This window comes from Protopterus annectens, chromosome 4.part0 (assembly GCF_019279795.1).
Source record: "Protopterus annectens isolate FY-2018-M chromosome 4.part0, PAN1.0, whole genome shotgun sequence".
NCBI classification, from domain to species: domain Eukaryota; kingdom Metazoa; phylum Chordata; order Ceratodontiformes; family Protopteridae; genus Protopterus; species Protopterus annectens.
In genome coordinates this window covers 1,716,893,394-1,716,916,813 of record NC_056733.1, presented here as the reverse complement: position 1 = coordinate 1,716,916,813, position 23,420 = coordinate 1,716,893,394, and positions in this window count along the sequence as shown.

Below are 23,420 nucleotides of genomic sequence, written 5' to 3'. Positions count from 1 at the left end.
CACATTACCACGACATGCTATACACATTACTGGAAGTTTTCCTTTCCACAGGTATATTTGTAGGATGGTGACATCATCAGACTTGACAAAGATAAGTATACCACTTTTAAGGTGTTTTACTACTCTCCAAAAAGGTTGCTCCTCTCCCAGGAGTTCACACACAAACAGTTGTCAAGTATATGATTCAAACCCTTACCTAACCACTTTATGATACAAGAGGAGTATGCATTAACATGATGTGCTATACAGATTACTGAGAATACTTTTTTCCACAGGTATATTTGTAGGATGGTGACATCATCATACTTGACAAAGATAAGTATCCCACTTTTAAGGTGTTTTACTACTCTCCAAAAAGGTTGCTCCTACTCACGGAGATCATACACAAACAATTGTCAAGTGCAGGATTCAAACCGCTACCTAACTACTTTATGAGACTGGAGGAATACACATTAACACGACACGCTATACACATTACTGAAGGTGTTTCTTTACACAGGTATATTTGTAGGATGGTAACATCATCAGACTTGACAAAGTTAAGTATATCACTTTTAAGGTGGTTTAGTAGTCTCCAAAAAGGTTGCTTTTTTCAAGGAAATTGCACACACGTCAAGTGCAGGATTCAAACACCTACCTAACTACTTTATGATACTGGAGGACTACGCATTCACACAACGCACTATACACATTACTACAGGTTTTCCTTTACACAGGTATATTTGTAGGACAGTGACATCATCAGACTTGACAAAGTTAAGTATACCACTTTTATGGTGTTTTAATAGTCTCCAAAAAGGTTGCTCCTTTCCAAGGAGATCACACACACAAACGTCAAGTGCATGATTCAAACATCTACTTAACGACTTTATGATACTGGAGGAGTACACATTAGCACAACGTGCTATACACATTAATGGAGGCTTTTCTTTACACAGGTATATTTGTAGGATGGTGACATCATCAGACTTGACAAAGATGAGTATACCACTTTTAAGGTCTTTTAGTAGTCTACAAAAAGGTTGCTCCTCTCAAAGCAAATCACACACAAACAGTCGTCAAGTGCAAGATTCAAACCCCTACTTAATGATTTTATGATAGTAGAGGAGAACGCATTTACACAATGTGTTATACACATTACTGTGAGCTCTTTTTCCACAGGTATATTTGTAGGATGGTGACATCATCAAACTAGACAAAGTGTGCTACTTTAGATGACATTAGGTGGGCTACATAGAAGGAATTTCTAAACACTTTGGCCATGTGATCATCAAAGGAGAGTTTACTATCTCCCTGGGTCCCCAGGGCCATAATTACTTTCTCCGTACATACTGGATTACCACCTATGTGGTAATTTGTGTGCACTTTGTTTTATCCAAAGGGGATGACTATGCATTATTTGGCATTCTGCTTGAGGGCATTGTTTTGACACCAGGTATCTGTCTCTGTAAGACCCTTCTGGAGGATGTCTGTATCAGCTGTAGAGTTGATTATGGACCACAGTTTGCAGTCATCTGCAAACCTGTTCAGCCATACTCCTCCTGTGCTTGCCTGTACCTCTGAGCAGTATCTACTGAACAGGTGGTGTCCCAGGACCAAGACCTGTGGGATGCCATTTGTGACTGGTTTATAGTCGGACATGGCATCCGCAACTCTGAACATGTGTGCTTGATCTATGAGCCAGTTGCCCACCCATCCTGTGACATAGCTGTTAACATTCAAGCTGGTATGCTTGTCCATGATGACAGAGTGGGAAATGGTGTCGAAAGTCCTTAGTGAGGACCAGGTGGGCTGTGTGGACTACTTTCACCTCCATCTATGTCCTTGGTAACTGTTTCAAATGAGTCAACTAGGTTTAGGAGGCAGGATCTGCCTTTAACAAAGCCAAGTTGGGTAGAGTCCAGTGTCTGCAGGTCCCCAATGTCTCTGTTTATGGGTTCCATGATAATTTGCTCCATAGCTTTGCAGACCAGGCTGAGTAGATCTATAGGGCAATGGTTACCAGGTTCTGTTGTGGCACCCCCTTTGTGGAGCTGGATGACTGTTGGTGTATGCCATTCTTTGGGTACATAGCCTGTGGAAAGGTTGAGTCTGGACAGTGAATGTAGGTGAGGGTGTAGTTCATTTTTGAGGCTGGTGTAAGACGCAGCCTGGAACACCATCCTGTCCCATTGATGCTGTGTTCTTAGCTTTGGAGAGGGCTGTCTTTATCTGCATGTCCATGATGTCTGGGGCTCTGCATTCTTCTGGGATGGACACAGGCCCTTTTGGGGGTGATGGCGGTGGAGTTTGCACTGAACCTGTCCCCCAGGATGTGGCCAATATAAGTTGGTTCAGTGTATTTCTTACCATTTGTCAGTAGCTGACAGCATATTTGGAAGTTACCACCTAAATGTTTGGTATAGCTAACGAAGGATTTCTGGCTGTTATTCTTACATTCCTTGGCAATTTGTCTTTAGAAACTGGCCTTGGATTCTTTTATGAGCGATCATTGTGTCTTCCTAATAATGATCAGTGATGCCTTTCCTTTTGTGACGTTTGCTCTATCATGTGTTCGTTTCCTCCTTTGTTGTATAGCTTTTTTATGGGCGACGACCACCAGATTGGTTTCTTGTTTTTGGAGGAGTGCATCTTGGTTTTATTTGGCATGTCTCAATCCCTGCGTCCCTGTAGATGCTCATAGAATGCACTTGTAAATAATTCGGCAGATTGTATAGCATTATTCTATAGCAGGGGGGCTTTGGAACTTTCCACTTTGGTCTTAGGAAATGTGCAGTTTGCTTTTGAAAATGTCTGCAGAGTGGTTTCTTTGACTGGGGGGGGGGTTGTGGATGTCCAGTGTGATCACTTTATGATCTGATATTACCAGTGAGGGGTTTATCTCTGCCGTGGAACAATGGTACCCCATGTTGGTGATGATCAGGTCCAGTATGTTGTCACCTCTAGTGGGCATGGTGACCAGTTGTTCCAGGGCATTTGGGTTTTAAACTCTAGGAAACAGAGATCACCTCTGAGTAGGTGAAATGAGAGAGAGTACAGCTGGAGCATTTTGAGATGGTCTGTGTATGGCATGTATTTCAGGTCGCTAATGCTCTTTGCGAGGTGTTGCTGCAGGCTTTCCAGTTGTTGTACATGTCTTGTGAGGTACATAGCAAAAGGGGCATTGTACTCCATTATGGATCTAGTGAGTGATGAGTAGAGGGGAACAATATCCTCTTCTATTCTGCATGAGACAGCTTTTGTGATGATGTGTGCCACAAAGAAGGATTTCCTGACTACTGTGGGGATGTGATTATCACAGGTGTGTCCACTGTCCACCTGTGACCCAAGGTCTTTTTTCACACTTTCAGTGTTAAGTATACTACCACCTATGTTATAGTTCATGGCTACAGAGTTTTTACCAAAGGGGATGACAATACATGTTTTGACATTGAGCTTGAGCCCATGGCTTTGACACCAGCCATCTGTCTCAGTGAGTCCCTTTTGTAGGGTGTCCACATGTTTAGTATTTACAATTATGGCTCCTAGTTTGCAGTCATCTGGAAACTTCATTAGCCACAGACCTTCCATGTTAAAGTTTACTTCAGGGAAGTAGATACAAAACAGGACAGGACCCAGGACTAGGCCCTGTGGTACTGCACCCGTCACTGGTCCAAAGTCATACTTGGAGTCTGCTACTTTCACAGTGTGTGTTCTGTCAGTAAGCCAGTTGGCAACCCATCTTGTGACATAGCAATTTATACCTAGTTTAGTGGGTTTATCTATAATTCCAGAGTGTTGGATGGTGTTGAAAGCTATGGCAGGATCTACACAGGCTGTGTGAAACACCTTACCCTTGTCTACGGTTCTGGTGACTGCTTCAATGTCATCTATCAGGTGTAGGAGACATGATCTGCATTTTACAGACCCAACATGGTTGTGGTCCAGAGTTTGGGGATTACCAATGACTTTTTTTATAAGTTGTATGATGATACATTCCATGGCCTTGCGGAACAGGCTCATCAGGCTACAGAGTGCTCGTTCCTGAGGTCCGTGGTGTCTCCACCCTTGTGTAGTGGGATAACCGTTGCTGTGCACCATTCAGCAGGCACAGAGCCTGAGGTGAGGCTATGACTGAACATGGTATGTCGGTGTGGTGCCTGTTCGTTCTGTAGTTTGTGTAGAACACAGCCTGGAAAGTTATCTGGTCCCATGGATGCTGTGATACTGGCTTTGGAGAGTGTTTTTTACCTGTGCAGCCATGATGACAGCAACTTTGCAGTCTTCCATTACAGAGATGTGGTCTTTCATGGGTGAGAGGGGGGTAAGGTTAACACTGATCCTATCTGCCAGGAAGTTGGCAATATTAGTTGGGTCTGTATATTTAGTGCCATTGAGCTATAACTCAGAGCAGATCAGAGTGTTGCCATGACATGGACCTGTCTGTTGGGCAGAGATCTCCTGAGTAGACAGTATGCAACAGAGTACAGATTGAGTTAAATTCAGTCTTGTTGCATGGGGCAACTGTTTGAGGCCAGTAATCCTCCTGTTGAGGTACTTCATTGGTCTTTCCAGCTGCTGAAGATGCCTAGTCAGATTCATCGCAGGTGTGTTGTGGTACTCTCTGACGGGTCTGATGACTGATGGGTAGAGGGAACCTCCTTTGACCTACATGCAAAGACCTTGGCAGTTTGTGGGAACACATAGCATGATTTTCTGACCACTTTGTGAATGTGTTTCTGGAAGTACAGATGACTATCCACATTTATCCATAGATCCCTTATTATCACCTCCATATTTAGGGTGTTGGCACCTATGTGGTATTTGTATGACTGTAGCTTAAGGACATACATTTGACACCACATCTGACTGACTGAGACCCTTTTTAAGGATGTCTCTGTTGTCCCAAACATCGATTATGACAACTTTTTGGCAGTTATCCACAAACTTTGCTAAACATAGCCCTCATGTGTTTGACTGTATTTCTGAAAAGTATACACCAGACAGGAGGGGTCCCAGGACTGAGCCATGGGGGACAACTGTTGTTACCAGCTTGTACAGGAGACCACGATTCTTACCTTGTGTGATCTATCTGTGCCCCAGTTGGCAATCCATCAGATGACTGATGTATTTATGCACAGGTTGTTGATTTTGTGGATACGACATGTGTCTGGAATGTTGGAAAAGGGCTTTTCAACGTCTATGTGGGACATGTGTAGCTTGTTTCTTTGATGTATGTCCTGGGTGACTGCCTTGTAAACAGTCTAGCAGGTTCAGGAACCATGATCTGCCCATGACCAAACCGAAATTTGTAGGGTTGGGTGTTTGAAGGCTCCCAATAGCTCTGTTTATGAGTTCCATCATGACAGACTCCATGGCCTTGCAGATCAGGCTTAGTAGGCTTATAAGACAATAGTTCCCATGTTCTGTTGTGCACCAACAGTTGTGGAGTGTGTGAAACGTTGCTGCAACACATTCAACAGTTTCATATCCTGTACAGAGGGTGAGTCTCAACAGACTGTTCAGGTGCAGGCTCTGTTTGTTCTGGAGTTCACTTATGACACAGCTAGGGAAACAATGTAATTCCATAGATGCCGTGTTTTCAGGTTTGGAGGAGCTGTTTAACCATTCTATATGTGATATCTGTGCTTTCACAATCTCCAGGTATGATGATAGGGCTTTTTGTCAGTGAGAGGGTGGTATGTATGGGCCTGTCTGACAGGATGTTGGCAATGCAAGTCATTTACAGTTTGCACTAACTCATGACATATATGCGTGTACATTGCTATTTATGACATAGCGGAAGGAAGCTTCATGGTTCTCTATGGACTCTTTCATAGATTCTTTTGCCAGAACATGGATTGGATAATATTTGGAGTGCACATTGATTGTCGATGATACTGATTGCAGGTATATTGATCTTCTTTGCTTTTTCACTTTCTGTGAACAACTTAAGTACTTGTGGTACATAGTTTGATTATGACAGGGTTCCAATATATTACATGTGTCTGTTTTCATATAACTGTGTGCAAAAGGCAGGATTGGTGAATAGTGACTGGTTCCTGGGGTGAAACATGCAACTGCCAGATATGTGTGGCCCACTGCTGTACTCAGACATGGCCTAAGTGTGTGAGCATGCCCAGTATGATCTGTCTGCATAGGCCTGTGGGGGAGGTTATCCATATGCCTCTTTAGGGTCATGATACAGCATTTCTTTGTGTTTGCATTAGTGTACAATTGTCCTGCTGTGTCTGTGCCAGTGTAGTGCTGTCATGGCTTAGTGGTTCAGTACTGTGACTGTAGTGCACAGTATCCTGGGTTCAAGCCCTGCATTGCTTTTAATTTCCTGCTGGGCAGACCAGTCTGTTTAAGGAACAGTAAAGCAAATATGAGCATGTTAACCTGACGTTGCTCAACTTTGCCCGACCTTGCCAACATTGCTCAATATTGCCCGACGTTGCGCTAGTTAGCAGGGTCAATTTTGTTTACATATACTAAATAGTGGTAAAAGCTGCTTAGCACTGCTTTATATTGCTTAAAACATGGTACTCATACCTCAGGTGGTGCTGCAGAGCTGCCTATGTTGGATGCACAATGTACACTCCCTATACATGTTTGAAAACAGGTAGTGTCAAGTTAGGCATCCCTTTTATTTTATGTGTGAGTCAGAGAGAGATATCATTTCCAAAGTTCCTACTGAGCCAGTGCATGTGCTATGCATTGCCTCTTTGCCAAGGCCAAGGCATACTGGGCACGCCTCCTTCTGCCTATTGGGGCAGGCTCAGGTTGTTCCTCCTCCGAGTCACGCTGTGCCTGTGCAGGCCTTGGCAATGGTGGGGGGCTGTTTGGCCCTGCCCCATGATGTTCCTGCTGCAGCTATTTTTGCAGGATCATATTGTGTAGCACGGCACATACCATGACAATTTGGGTACATGTAGTTGTTGAGTACTGCAAGGCTCCACCAGATGTGTCCAGGCATCAGAACCATGACTTGAGCATCCCAAACACATGCTCGATTACATTTAGTGTTTGTGCGTGTGTCTCATTATGGTGTTCTTGTTCAGGTGTGTGTGCATTTTTGATGGGTGTCATCAGCCACGGCTCCAGTGCATATCCAGCTTCCCCCACTAGGTGACCATCAGGAATGTCCCCACTGGCAAATGTCTGGTACAGCTGCATCAGATGCCAATTTGGGAAGCGTGGTAGCTTCCAGGGCAGTTAGCACACACATTCAGTATTATGCCCTGGGCATTCACACAACCTGGCAGTTGATGGATAGGAAGCCCTTGTGGTTGATGTAAGCCCTACCCCACTCACTGGCTGGTGCTTTGATGTGTATGTGCATGCAGTCAATTGCACCCACTACCTAAGGGTATTCCGCTATTTGCTGGAAGAGACGCATATTGATGGTCAATGCCTCACGGGAATTGGGGAAATATACATGATCACTGACATGTGCTGACATGGCATTCAGGAACTGGTGCAGTTCCCTGGATGCTGATGCCTGTGAAATCCCCATCATATCACCAGTTGGTCTCTGAAAGGTACCTGTTGCTAATATTCTTAGGCCAACACATACCTTGGTTTCCACTGGGATGGGTTCCCCTCTGTTGGTTCTGTGTGTGAGGCGTGGCCTGCACAGCTCAACAATTTACTGCAGGAGGTCTCTGTCAACTCTATTGTACTCCAATATCTCCAGCTCATGTAGCCCCTGGTAGGTTACCCTGGGTCTGTACACTCTTTTCTGTCTCCTCACTGTGGGTTGCTCAGCAGCATTCGCAATGGCACCACCCTCAGCATCTTGCACATGTTGCCTTATAATAGCAATGGCAGCCCCTAACATTTTTTTTGTCTCAGTTAAGCTTTTTAAGTTTTCACTTCTCTTTGTATACTGCAGTGTTGCAGTGCTTCTGAGTAAAACATGGGGGAATGTTGTTTGCAGAGTTTTAATTGCTGGGCTGGGCTGGGCTAGTGTACTGCCTGTGTAATTGGCTGATTCTGATTGATTTCACCTGGCAACTCTGCTAGTTCTCCTTGGTTAATTTCCTACTACTTCTTTTCCTTCCTTTTCCCTTTCTGTTTCCACAGGGAGCAGCTTCGCACAAACACGTGCACATGAGTGCACACGCGTGCAAACAGGCTTACACAGACTTAGGCAGGTGCACATCTGTGCACACAGGCTTAGCCAGCCTTACACAGGCTTACACGGGTGCACACACGCGCACACAGGCTTAGACGAGTTTACAGGCGTGCACACGCGCACACACAGTGTAAGCATCTTTGCAAGAAACTTTAGTGATATCCACGGCGTACACCTTTGGTTTCTGGGTTTCAGTTAAGACAACTGTAGACACGCCTCTTCCAGTGCTGAATAACTCACAGCAAACACATGCCACTCTGCTCCAATAAGCTTACAGTCTTTCATACATACCTCCTCATGATGTCACCTATCTTCTACTCTACGACTCCCATAATCCTACACTTACACTCTAGGGACATGGTTCACATGGCAGGGAAAATTGGGATTCACTATCCTTGTCCTCATTTGCATAGGATTGCGTACTAATGCTTGGTTACATCTCATAAACTGAGCTTCCCCCCTTAGCAACCACTACTCAGTAGCCATGTTGTCTTCAGCCTACCATTCACCTGCATGGCAGAAGTATATTTTTAATAAAATGCCTATTTTTGCCTTTTTTTATTTTCTGTTTTTTATAGTGCCGCATGTTTCCGCGGCACTGCGCTACTCTTAAACATCAGAGATCGGGGAAAAGAAATTATTTCATTTTTATTATTTTGCAACAGATATAAATGCCAATGGCCTTATATTGGGCCATTGGCATGCTTCCTCAACTGGATGCATCCTTTATTTGGAGCTGTCATAGCTCCGTTTTGCTATTTGCAGAATGGTACTCCGTTAACAACGGAGTACATTCCTGCAAATAACTCTACTCTTCCACGGACAGCTTAATGTTTCCTGGATTGCAAAATTACCTCATTTGCATAGCTTTCAGCAGCAAATTAGGTAATTTGCATAACATGACACTGTCTGTGCAAGAGTAGTTTTAGGAGCTCTCATGCATGCCCCCGCTGGCTGTTGCTGGATCGCTCGACAGACATATTGGCTGTCTGCCGGCTTACTCTGCTCTTAGACTCCGTGCAAGCCTTCGTGAATCCAGCCCTTTCTGAATCCTGCCCTATGTCTTTATGTTTTGGAAGCAATTTTATCTGTTTCTAAATAGACATTGTTTACTCTTCTGTTATAATTCAACATTTATGCATTATTTTCTTATTCTTTCCCTCATATTTCACTTGTATGCTCCCAGGCTGAGACTGAAAATGGGTCCTTGTGATCAGAGCTGTACTCCAGTAAAGAAACATAAATAAGTGCATATATAACTCCATTAAATGGATATAGATAAATTAATGCATACATACACATACACATAATGCAATTAATTAATTATGTAATTACCTATACCTGTGAGCAGAAATGTTCCTTCATTTAGACATTGTATTTGCCATGGAAATTATCAACTTCATAATACAGAAGAGTACATCAGTAGAAGAAATCACATCAGCAAGTAGATTTTGTATTTAAACTTCTTAGGCAGAGTGCTGACATCTATTTTGTGGTTTCTGCTGCCATCACAATTAGTACTTAACATTTGTCACTGGCATACTAATCACGTCAGTTTTCCTGACAATGACGGACTTCCTTCTTGTTCATTTTCATTCACCTTACTGGACTGTTAATATATCTCTGGAGAACAACTGTGCACTCTGATGCATTCACATTTTCATGTTTATTCAGCTCTGTTTAATGGCTTATACTGTAACTAATATAAAACAATTATCACACAGCCCTGTACATCTCTATGAAATTTCCACCTTAAAAATACCTTAATTAAGTAGTTACACCATTTAACCTAGAGACAAGTGTATTTGCTTCACTTTTTAAAGCATTATTTCCATACCCGATGTCCTAAGATGACTTATCATATGCATTGTATATAATGAATGTTGCTATTTAATCATTTTCTGTTGTAACCTAGAATATGCATTGTATATAATGAATGTTGCTATTTAATCATTTTCTGTTGTAACCTAGAATATGCATTGTATATAATGAATGTTGCTATTTAGTCATTTTTTTGTTTGCTAAGTTTTTCATGTAGCTGTCTTGGAGCTTATCTCCCAGGGCCTCTACTGAAAATGGGCATATATCCAGTTAGACTAGCCCGGTCAACAAATGGAAAATAAAATAAAATAAAAGTAAATTATCAACATGATCTTATCAGGTGCACATTGCTTGTAAAACAAAAAAAAATGTAGGCTTCATTGCTAGCCTGATATCCTCATCCAGCATCAATTCACAAGCACACACTTTTCCATTTGTTTCTTCTGTCACTTCTCTGCAACCATTGCTGTGCTTGATTGTTTAAACACATTCTATAGACATCTTCTAGACTAATCCAAATAGTCACAGCCTAGAAAAATTCAGAAATATTACTTTATTGCAGTAGCATACCTCCTTTTGCAGTAGCATACCTCCTTTTTGTCACTCAACATCACACTAATAAAGATATTTGCTTAAACTGGAAAACTTTGCTATATACCAGACTGCAGTGATACTACACATGGACTCTGCTATTCTAATGCATTTTATATGGAAGCATGTTAAGATGAGAAAATAAGAAAAGTAAATAGGTGTGACTCATCTCATCTCATCTCACAATTTTCTTTATTACAAGATAGATGGCTAAGTTTTTTTTCTTGTTGTTGCTATGAATTGAAAGATGCACTGAATATATTGATGAAATTAACTTTCAGCTACATCTAGATGAATCATTAAGTAATAATAAAGCATCATCTTTATCAGCACATATCATAATGTACCCATAATTATTAGTTAATTTATTTATTTATGTCTGCCTATGGCCGTAGGCTGACACAGATTAAGCTCAAAAAATTGTTAAGGGACAGATCGGATTTCTCGGCTGGCCAAGTTTTCATGTGGCCGAGAACAGTCCCTCTAACCAGCTCAAATAGTACTGGCATTGGTCGTGGGTTTGAATCAACACATCAAACGTCTTCGTATCATAACAAATCCAGTGGTAAGAGTAATTGTACTATCTCAACGAATCCTGAGACTGAGAATGTACCTCAAGAGTCTAACGGGTGGAGCACTGCAACCACAGAGTTAGGATGTGACCACCCGACGAATGAAATAGTGGTTCCTAGAAGGAAAGTTTTGCTAACTCAAGCCCAAGTCCATCAAGAGGTTAACGGAAGCATACAAGAAGGCATTGATGAGTTACTACCCGCAACACCTACTTTTTTAGGCAGTCCACATTCCACAGGGCTGCATTTTCCACTGCCGACAAGAAACAGGTCTGTGAGTCGAGGCAGAGGATGGATGGAACAAACAGAGCTGAGGGAAAGAAGCACAATGAGAAACAAATGGAAGCGAAGGGACAGCTTGGTGAGTCCCTACAACATAAAGAAAGCTTTCCTCAACATGAAAAACTAGTACTTAATCTATCGAAATATAAACTGTCTAAAGCTGAGTATAATGTTTTAAATAAAGGACTGTCCTTCACTCCAACTATGGACTCTAATATAGCTGACATTGTGATAGATATTAAACTTTTTACTAGAAATTTGATGTTGAAGTTAATGTTTGACAGGAATGTTGATAGCCAAGGTCCGATTTTTAAAAAACCCAGTATATATACTCCACAATTGAATTCATTACTTTCTGCATTTGAAAAATTATGTATTGATGATGCATACAAAGTTTTTCATAATTTGAATAATAAGTCTGATAGAAAAAAGTGGCATAATTTAAAAATGGATGAATATTTAGCAATAAAAAGCCTTCAGTCTAACTCTATGATTATGATACGCCCTGCTGATAAAGGAGGGCCTACTGTTGTTTTAGACAAGGATGATTATGTTAAAAAAAATGTTGTCACTATTGAGTGATGAATTATTTTATAAAATTATAAGTAGAGCACAAGTTAGTAGGATGATCAGTAATGTACATAAAACCTTGAAAGACATGCTTACAGCTAGTTTAATAGATATCAGACTGTACAATTCTTTTCTGATCTTTAGTCCCACTATACCTATTATTCAAGGTCTTCCCAAAATACATAAGGAATTGAATAACCCTCCCATGAGACCTATAGTAGCTGGGAGAAATTGGTGCACTGAATCAGTCTCCATTTTTTGGAGAAAACATTGAGACCCTTGATTAATGAAACCGGTCACATTTTAAAAGACACTGAACAGTTTGTCAAAGATTTATATACTTTTACACATGATTTAAAACAAATTAAAGGGAAACGTATGCTGCTAGCTACACTTGATGTAGTTTCTTTGTTTACGGTTATACCGAATGGTTATGGTATTAATAGTGTTGTTAAGGTGTTGACTGACAGTGGTAAATATGACATTAACTTCATAGAATCTGTATGTGTGCTATTGAAGTTGGTCTTAGAAAACAATGTTTTCATTTTCCAAGATAAATACTATTGGCAAAGTCAAGGAGTTGCCATGGGGACTTCTTGTGCCAACAGCTACTCTAATGTTGCAATGTTGTGTTGGGAGCAATTGGTCCTATGAAACAATACTTTTAAAAATAAGATTAGATTTTTTCGGAGATTTGTGGATGACCTTTTTTTGATTTGGGATGGTATAGTTGCTGAATTTTATATTTTCGTTGACTTTGTTAACACTACCACAAATTTTTTAAGGTTTACAGCGAACTATTCATTTAGTGAAATTAATTTTTTGGATGTTACTATATTACAGGATCTGAATGGTCAGTTTAATGTGAAGTTATATAGGAAAGAATGTCGTGTTAATAATCTACTTTATAGAGACAGCATGCACCCTGAGTTTATATTCAAGAATGTAGCACACAATCAATTTTTTAGAGCATCTAGATTGAATGCTAGTGCCACTGATTTTGACTCACAACTTATTAAAGTACAAGATGAGTTGAAAGAAAGAGGCTATGAATCCAACCTTATAAATCAAGGGTTACAAAATGTCTTGAGAGTGAGACAAAGTAAAGCTAAGCCTTATTTTGCTAAATGTAAGGTTATTAATGAGAGGAATGGACATGCAATGAAACCACAGCCTTTGAGGTTATGCTTTAGTTATGCTAGAGATATAAAGCATCACACTGACATTATTAACAGAAATTGGAAAATGTTAACATCTGATGCACAAATTACTAAATATATTGGAGGTAGACCAAAGTTCACTTTAAAGAACCAGAAATCTTTGCACAGACAATTATGTTATTCTAAAGAGACCACCCTTCTAAGTGCAGTTAGTGGTAGTAGATCTTGTGGTAAATGTAATTTTTGTAGTTATATAAATACTTGTACTTCTTTTCAACATCCAGATATGCAAGAAATGTTTAATTTTAACATCAGCACCATGTGTGATTCCCAACATATAGATTACCTTGCTACATGTAATATCTGTAGCAAATTTTATGTAGGTAAAACTGATAGAACTTTTAAAGATAGAATCAGGGAACACTTGTATCATATAAGGAAAGGCAGTTCACATAATGCTTTAGCAGAACATACCAGTGACACTAATATTCAGCATACATTTTCCTTTAGAGCTATAGGTAGAACTTTTGAAAGTATACGAGGCGGGGATGTCAAGATAAATACTGAAAATTAAGAAGTTAGATGGATCATTAGACTCAGGGCTACTACAGGTCATGGTCTAAATGAAAATATCCCCTTGAAACCTGCTCTAAGGAACAAACCTTTGCATAGATAAAGAATTGTTTTTAGTTAAATATACATATGTATTAGGTCTTATAATGTTTTTAAATGTACTCATATTTGTGGATTTGTGGATTTTATTTGCTTTTTATTACTATTGGTTTTAAGTATAGAGTATATATTTTGAATATACCTTTAAGAAAGTTCTGAGTTTCATGCGTTAATTAGTATAAATAGAGATGTCAGTACCTTGATTAAGGACACCTGAAGAAGCCCACTAGGTGAAAGCGCTTGTGTGTTCTGTGTTCTGTGTTCTTGAACAATAAAACTTTTTAGAGCCTGGAGCCTGACCTCAGTGTTTTTGCTATTTTTACAGACTTTATTGTTTTTCTGAGGTATCTGGTCGAAGTTGGAACTTTTGTACTTTTATTCATTTATTTATTGGCATTTGTTTAATGGGGTAATCCACTAGGCCTGAAGACCACATTTTCAGTGGAGGCCCGGGGAAAAAAACAACAAGAGATACAAAAACAAATAAGATACAAGTGAATTAAACATACATGAATATCATATAAAAATTGTTAGGGGAGTAGAGTACAGATAGAGCAAACAGTCCCAATGAAAGCAAAGGCAAAATAAGAAACAAGTAAATAAAAAAATGTACATAAATACATATAAAAGTGTTAGCACTATACAATATGTAATAAAAATGAATTTATATATATATATATATATATATATATATATATATATATATATATATATATTAAGATGTTCAATTTAAGATGAAGAATTTTTGTAAACTGAAGTCAGATGACAGTGCAAAAGTCAAGATGGAGATTTACTAAGAAATTAGATGGGATTAAGGTGTAGAGTAGTGAAAGAAGTAAAAAAGAAACGTATGTCAGGTAATTATTTGATATAATTGGAGAAAGAAATTAAGTAGTAGGACTTGAGTATAATGTATAGTGAAAGTGAGTAGAAATGAGGAATTTAGGCATATAATGAATTGAGTAGTGTGTATAGTGTTAGTGAGTAGAAATGAGGAAGTCTGGAGTTGGAGATGAAAGTTAAAGTGCAATTAAAGATCCATGAGGATGTGAAATGGTTATGTAGTGTAGTTTAAAAGAGTGAGAGTTTTTGGATGGAATGAATTGTTACTCAAAGAGCATTCCAGGTTTTGGCTAAGAGTATAGAGGTTGGCCTGCTGGCAGGTTAGGTTTATGAACCTTTAGAAGGTGATGATTTTGTGACCTAGGAGATCTTTGGGTTTCTAGATGCTAAGAAGTGAGGAGAGTGCAGGGCATTCTGATGGTTTGTATATTAATTTGTGTGTGGTTGTCAGTTATAAATAGGATAGATGGTGAGGTAGTTCTAGCCATTTGAGATAGTGTAATGCGGTGCAGTGGTGGTTAGAATAAGAGGCATTAGTAAAGAACCTAATCATTTTATTGTAACAAGCTTCTAGTTTTGATTTTAGTGAGGATAATATGTTTGTAAGTAATGGAGCACTGTAGGTTAGAGAGGGGTAATAGGTATGTGATAGTGAGGTTTCTGTTAGTAAATGGAGTAAGGAAGTGTTTATGCCTATACTGGATTCCAAGCTTCTGGTGAGTTTTTGACGTTGTGCTGAATATGTAGGTCAAGTTTTAGGTGCTCATCTATTATTACTCTTAATAATTTAGTGGGTGTTAATACTTCAATAGTTGTTTTGCTTAGGGAGAGAATGGTAACGTGATCTTTATTTATAGCAGGGTTTTTCTTAGAGGTGAAAAGAATTAGCTTAGTTTTTTGGGGGGCTGAGAAGCAGGTGATTTTTAGTGAGCTACTTTTCTTTAGAGCTGAAAGCAAGTGTGCAATATGAGTATGGAGTCTGCTAAACAGATGATTGTCGAATCATCAGCATATTGAATAAGAGATCCACGAGTGAAAGATGAGTGTAGATTATTGATGAAGATGCTAAATAGGAGGGGACTCTAACAAAGAACCCTGGGAAATGCCAGTGGTGTTGTGGAGGTAAGAGGAGAGGGATGAATTCCATCTCACTGATTTTTGTCTATTAGAGAGATAGCTTGCAAACCAGTTGAGGGAGGAGACTTTGAGACTAGTTTGAGAGAGCTGAGCTAGGAGGAGTGGATGAGAAACTGTAACAAAAGCTTTTGAAAGATCTAGAAAGAGGGAAGAGACTATTTTGCTAGAGTCTCTAGCTTTACTAACTGTGTCCATGAAGGAAATTAAGGGGTCTATACTGAATTAGCGAACGCTTAGAAAAGTGAACACTAATTCATCGACCCCTTTTAAGCGAAAGCTGACAATCCTGAACAACCAGAACAGCGAATTTTTTCAAAGGGCAAAAAAATTGCTTGTCCGGTTTCAGGAGTTTGCCATTTCCTCCTCTATGGTGCGATCTCGGAGTTGGTATATTTAAGTGGGGGGGTGGGGGGGTGAAACCCCCCTCATTATATAATGTTTTAAGTTTTTTTTTTTTTGTGGATCAGCGATTTTTTTCCCTGGGAAAAAAATCATTGTTCCAGGTGTTTGAAATTTTAAGCTTTCACTTAAAAATAGTTGATGAATTAGCTTTCGCTTTTCCAAGCATTCGCTAATTCAATATAGACCCAAATTAAGGTGTCATTGTGCTGTGTCCTGGTCTAAAACCACGTTGTGTTGATGAAAGGATTTGTTTGTTGGTGAGATGGTGTAGAAGTTGAGTTTGTATACATTTTTCAAGAATCTTAGAGTTAGGGGAGAGAATAGCTATAGGACAGTAATTGGGGAGTTCTGTAGGGTTTCCACCTTTATGAAGGGGTATAATAAACTTATTTTTCCAGGTTATTCAAATATATGATTCGAGGATATATCTGTTTAAGTATACTCACAGGTAGCCAATTCTATCAGTAGCAAGTTTTAGGAATTCAGGAGGCAGATCATCAGTGGCATCACTACTTAGTTTGAGTTTGAGTGGCAATTTTTTATGGAATCAATTACTGTAAATTTTCTTCCGCCTTTTGAATGAAGAGCAAAAAGAAGTATAGATATTGTTGGAGTATAATAATGTGGTGTAGAGCTGCCGTTTTATTGTTGAAATGCTCTGAAATTGGTATTTGTGCCATTATTAGTTCATACATTTTTCACTGCTTACTGGAAAAAAATTTCAAAATAAAATTTTAAAATGTTGCTGTATTAAACAAGAAATACAATTTAAAATAGTCAGGAAGGTGAATCAAAGAATGCATGTATTTAAGTATGGTCCCAAAATGAATATTTTGAAAAGCCTTGGGACCAAGGAGCACTTACTCTGGCACTGGCCATGTGCATTTTCAGTGAATGTGAATTTCAATGTATTTTCATTGAATTTCAGCTTCAAGAGGAGAGATGTTTTCTGTTGCTCATGCTAAGTGTGCTTTCAGTGTACAACTTTTTTGTTTTATTTAGCAAATGTCGATCAGTGTTTGTGCTATAAAATTTAAAATCAAAGTTATAAATTAAATCCACATTTCTGCAATTATTGCAAATGTAAGGAAGAAAATAGTATGCACATGGGCAGTTTTGAACAGTGCTTATGGTAACTGGGGGAGAGACCCAAGCTATGGAGCACTGGAATGTCTTTGGAGTGGGGGCCACTGGCTCACTACCCTGCCTAGATGGCCATTTGGCCATGATCCAGTTCTGCCAAACTGGGATATCTGTGAAGAATGAAGGAAATCAATTTAGATAAAGATATGAAATTGAGGCAGGGTCAAAACCTGCAGCCTGGGTTTTAAGATTTCTTGTGACCCTGGGGGGGGGGGTGTATGGCAAGAAAATAATTAATGGCACGTCACCAAAAGTAATATTTTACAATAATGCAATTTTAACTGATGTTTAAGGGAATTTTAACCTACCAATTACTTCTAATTGTTTAATTCATTTACAGGGAGGGGTATAAAAAGGTTGAGTTAGTAATGTTCATTGTTCTGAGGAAGTCCAACAGCAATTGAATGAAAGCACTTAACCTGTGGATTGTGAATTGCAAATAAAGAATTGTGCAACAGTATTGGTGTCCTGGGTGCCTTCTTATTTGTGAGTGCAATGTTTTATTTTTGTTTTGATTTGCATTTCAAGTTAGTATTATTTTAATTTTCTTCTATAGATTATTGAGTAAATCTATATTAATGCAAACTGGGATCGTCAGTGATTCTTGGATGTAAAATACACTCATTCACACACACACACACACACACACACACACACACACACACACACACACACACACACACACACACACACACACACACACACATGTATATACATATATATATATATATATATATATATATATATATATATATATATATATATATTCACACACACACACACACATACATACATACATCCTTAACCCCTTTTTTCCCATTTTGCACATGGGGTCGGGGTATCACTTCAGCAGTGACAATCATCTTGAGCTAATGTTTAAACCGGAACACTTGGAGAAAAGCCATGCAACCACAGGGAGGACATATGTATATATGTGTGAGTGTGTGTGTGTGTGTGTGTGTATACATATATATGTATATATATATATATATATATATATATATATATATATATATATATATATATATATATATATATATATATATATATATATACACACACACACGCACACGCATACATACATACACACATCTATCTATCTATCTTTCTATGCGTGTGTGTCTGTGTGTGATCATTCATTGATATGCAGAGATATCAAAAAACAACTGATCAATGGCTGCATTTTGAAAAACCAAATAATCAAAAACAAAGAGCAATGAAGGCATGAACAAAAAAAATTTTATTGTAACAAGTTTCTAGCTTTGATTTTAGTGATGATAATATGTTTGTAAGTAATGGAGCACTGTAGGTTAGAGAGGGTAATAGGTATGTGATAGTGAGGTTTCTGTTAGTAGATGGAGTAAGGAAGTTTTTATGCCTATACAGGATTCCAATCTTCTGGTGAGTTTTTGATGTTGTGCTAAATATGTAGGTCATGTTTTATGTGCTCATCTATTATTACTCTTAATAATTTACTGGGTGTTACTACTTCAATAGTTGTTTTGCTTAGGGAGAGAATGGTAAAGTGGTCTTGGTTTATAGCTTGGTTCTTCTTAGAGGTGAAAATAATTAGCTTAGTTTTTTTGGGGGGCTGAGAAGCAGGTGATTTTTAGTGAGCTACTTTTCTTTAGAGCTGAAAGCAAGTGTGCAATATTTTGGAGTCTGAGTATGGAATCTACTGAACAGATGATTGTCGAATCATCAGCATATTGAATAAGAGATCCACGAATGAAAGTTGTGTGTAGATTATTGCTGAAGATGCTAAATAGGAGTGACCCTAATATATAGAACCCTGGAGAATGCCAGTGGTGTTGTGTAGGTAAGAGGAGAGGGATGAATTCCATCTCACTGCTTGCTGTCTATTAGAGAGATAGCTTGCAAACCAGTTGAAGGGGGAGAAGGTGGGACTAGTTTGAGAGAGTTGAGCTAGGAGGAGTGGATGAGAAACTGTGTCTAAAGCTTTTGAAAGATCTAGAAAGAAGGAAGAGACTATTTTGCCAGAGTCTCTAGCTTTACTAAATGTGGCCATGAAGGAAATTAAGGTGGTCATAGTGCTGTGTCCTGGTCTAAAACCATGTTGTGTGGTTGAAAGGATTTGTTTGTTGGTGAGATGGAGTAGACGTTGAGTTTGTATACATTTTTCAAAAATCTTAGAGCTAGGTGAGAGAATAGCTATAGGACAGTAATTGGGGAGTTCTGTAGGGTTTCCGCCTTTATGAAGGGGTATAATAAAAGTATTTTCCAGGTTATTTAAACATATGATTCAAGGATAGATCTGTTTATAAGTATACTCACAGGTAGCCAATTCTATCAGTAGCGAGTTTCAGGAAATCAGGAGGCAGATCATCAGCGGCATTAGTACTTAGTTTGAGTTTGAGTAGCAATTTTTTTATGGTATCAATTACTGTAATTTTTCTTCAGCCTTTTGAATGAAGAGCAAAACCACTCCCTATTCCACTGGTTAATCACAACCAGTCAGAGGCTTGGTGAACAAGATGCATCCAGTGGGCAGGCTGAAGGGTAGATGATGGAGAAAGTCTCAATGCACTGTAGTATCCCCAATAGGGTGTGCTGTGAAGTGGTACAGCTTACAGACAATAGTTCCTACTGGGTATGCCACTTGAAATCATACACTGCATGCCCAGATTATGTGCATGCATTTCACAATATGTCATCATATGTTAATCCTGAAAGTAAAGGAAAGCACCCCAGCCATCTGCAATAACACAGGGCAGTCCTGTGCTCACCCCCCCACATACACACTTCCAACCATGGAGATGTCCCAGGTCCTAATAGCCTATATTGTTTCTTTTCTGGAAATGAAAGATCCACCCTGTGACAAAAGGAGGTACTCCCAGCACAGCTAGCTGGAATTTTGTAAATAATCATATGTCATTTGTGAATATCAACATGATTCATATGCTTGCATTACAAATGCATTAGAACTGTATGTCGTTTGTATATTAAATTGCTGGTACAGAAGTGGGTGTTCAAAGGGTTTGTAAAGTACTGAACTTAAAGATGTATCAACAGTGTACCATACTGGAAAAGAACAGAAATGTATATACACTATTGTAACTGTGTAAATGTATATATTTTAACAGTGGAAACTTAACATAGAAGGTTACCTTGCAAAACTTTATACTAATAGTTGAAATTAAATTATTTTATAACTATGCCATAAAAGATTGTTTCAATGCAGCAAGGAGACGGGATGTCTAAAACTAGGGAGCCTTCTGTATTGTCTTTTAAGTGTTTTATTGTTTTATGTCTTCCTGCAAAGATCTGAGGCTATGTATTTTTCAGAGGTAGATGCTAAAGGCTGGCAGTTTCTGGCAATGGGGGTTTAGCTTAAGAACTAAAGTCAGAAGACAAGAAGTGATGTCATCCTGCAAGCTAACCCAGTAGTAATAGTTGATATATTAATTTAAGAACCATCTGAGAAAGAAAGAGTATTCTGTATTTTGTCTTTGACCTTACAAAAACACACATTCACCACACTTGCCTTGCTCTCTAAGTAAGTTAACTAAGGTACAGTATTTTTTTTAGATATAGTTAGGAATATAGCTGAGCCTAATTTACAGCAGATGTTTTTCTTTATTTATTTGACACTGTCCTGCAATGTTGTTTTAAATATTTCCTGTGATTTTGAGCTCTGATGTAACTGTGATTATTTTCTGAGTATTTTCTTGTTCTTTTATTATTTATTATTAAATATACTTAAGCCTATCATGATGGCTGATACTTCTGAGACATATTTAAGTTCTGAGAGTACTTGTATATTTATTTGGTGACACTGTGGGCCACTCCTAATAGCCTTGCTCTTGGTCAAACTGCCATTTGTATTGATAGTAACATTACACAGTAAGACTAGATACCCTTTTTTAAGGGCCTTAGATTTGCTGATAAGGAGTGGCTGCTGGCAGTAAAAACTAACTTATAGTCTGGGCAGAAGGGGGAATAGCTAGTAAACCTGTGCCATCCTTTTACAGGGGTGTGAGTGTGTGTGTGTGTGTGTGTGTGTGTATGTGTGTGTGTGTGTGTGTGTGTGTGTGTGTGTGTGTGTGTCTGTGTGTGTGTGTGTATATGTGTGTGTGTGTGTGTGTGTGTGTGTGTGTGTGTCAATTAAATCTAATAGAGAGTGTGTGTGTGTGTGTGTGTGTGTGTGTGTGTGTGTGTGTGTGTGTGTGTGTGTGTGTGTGTGTGTGTGTGTGTGTGTGTGTGTGTGTGTGTGACCAGCTACTTGGTATGGGACATGAAGCACTGGCTGGACAGAGAGGATGCTGGAGGTCCAGGCTTGGCCACTCTGCTGAGATCTCAACTCTATAGCTGTGCCAGTGGGAAGTCTCACTGGGGATCTGGAGAAAGAGGAAGAAACCAGCCCCACACTGACTGTGGTCTCTGTGTGCTCTTAAGGGAAATTGCATCTGATGCAGAGAGCTGCATCTGGAAATACTGTGTGTATACTTGTCATCCTCCTAGTGTGTACATCCACCACTGTTGCCTGTGGTGAGGATTGAGGCTCCTTCATTACTGGGCCAGTGGTGGGCACACCCAGTGGTGGGCCATACTATTATCCTGGGCTTTCAGCTAAATGGAAGAGAAAGAAAGAGAAATAAAGGAAGCAAATATCAGCTTTTAGCTGGAAAAAAGTATTTTTTTATCTTTATTTCTATTTAAGAACCTATTAAAACAGATGTATCGTCTACACTTTCAAAGTAATTATTGAATGTGCCTTGAACTATACATTTTATGTTAGAGTTATTTTGTAAAAAATTAACAAGCAAATTGGAGACATAGATTCCAACATAGTCCATTATTTTGTTGGGCTGTTTATTAACTGTATGTATCAAACTAGTAAACTGAAGGACCCCTGGTTTCATGTATGACCTATTGATTCATGAATTGCATAGGACTTCTATACAAAAAAGATTGCAGTGTTTTGACGTAAAGCAGCACACCATACCCCTACCTAATTCATATCAGATGTGATTATGAAATTCTGTACTCTATAAATTTTGTTTATTTACATTTTATTTATTTACAACAGTTTGTTGACTGGAGAGTTATTCATTAGGCAGTATATTTTTTGAGACATTTTACAGAGGACATACTTCAAACAGATTTGCAGAGTATTAAAGAATGAATAAACTTGCCAGTTAAAGTATGTGTATATTAACTCAACCTGCTAACATAATATTTTATTTCATTTTATTTATTTTATTTAATCTTTGTCAACTAGGGTAGAGCAGTGATCCATAGGGACCATTTACAGACTTCCCCTGGGTAGATTTCAAAAATGATAGCAAATGAACAAAATAAATATATTAAAAATGCTTAATAATTTACATTATTAATAAACATTACATAGCAATAAATGCAAAAAAGGAGCTGGGTTAGAAATTGTAAACCTCTAAACATGATTGTTGGGCTGTACCACTAAAGGACAACAGACAGAACTATAATATCTACATATTATATACAACATTATTTATTTTTTATTTATTTTACATTTGCTGACCGGGCTAGTCTAGCTGGATACATGTCCATTTTCAGTAGAGGCCCGGGGAGAAAAGCTCCAAGAATATCAAACAAAAAACAATAAACAATAAAAAAACATATATAAAGTACAATCTTGAAAAAGTTTACAGAAGAACATTAGTCTCTGTGAGTGTGATCCAATAGCAGTTTTGGCCTTGGCCATCACATGAATAAAAATGTTGGCAAGCTTGCAATTACCTGTGACTCAAAGCACAGGAAAACAATGGCTCTTTGCTCTGTGCACTACCTTAAGGTAACAGTTGACGGTACATGGGTGAATTGTATAATGAACGATGTACGTTATGACTGAACATTCCAATATGATGGTGCTTCATACTGATGAAACCTATACCGTACCTTTTTTGATCTCCTTAAGTACCAAAGGAGCTGCTTTCTCAAGACCAGCACTGCTATGTGCAGTGTTCTTTATGACAATCTAATTTTCCAGACCTGTTCCTCTTGTACTGCACAACAGATGTCTTATTAGGAAATATGTTTATTGTAAGTGAAACTAAGGTGATGGTCCAACCAGAAGTAAGCAGAACATCACAACAGTGAATATAGCAA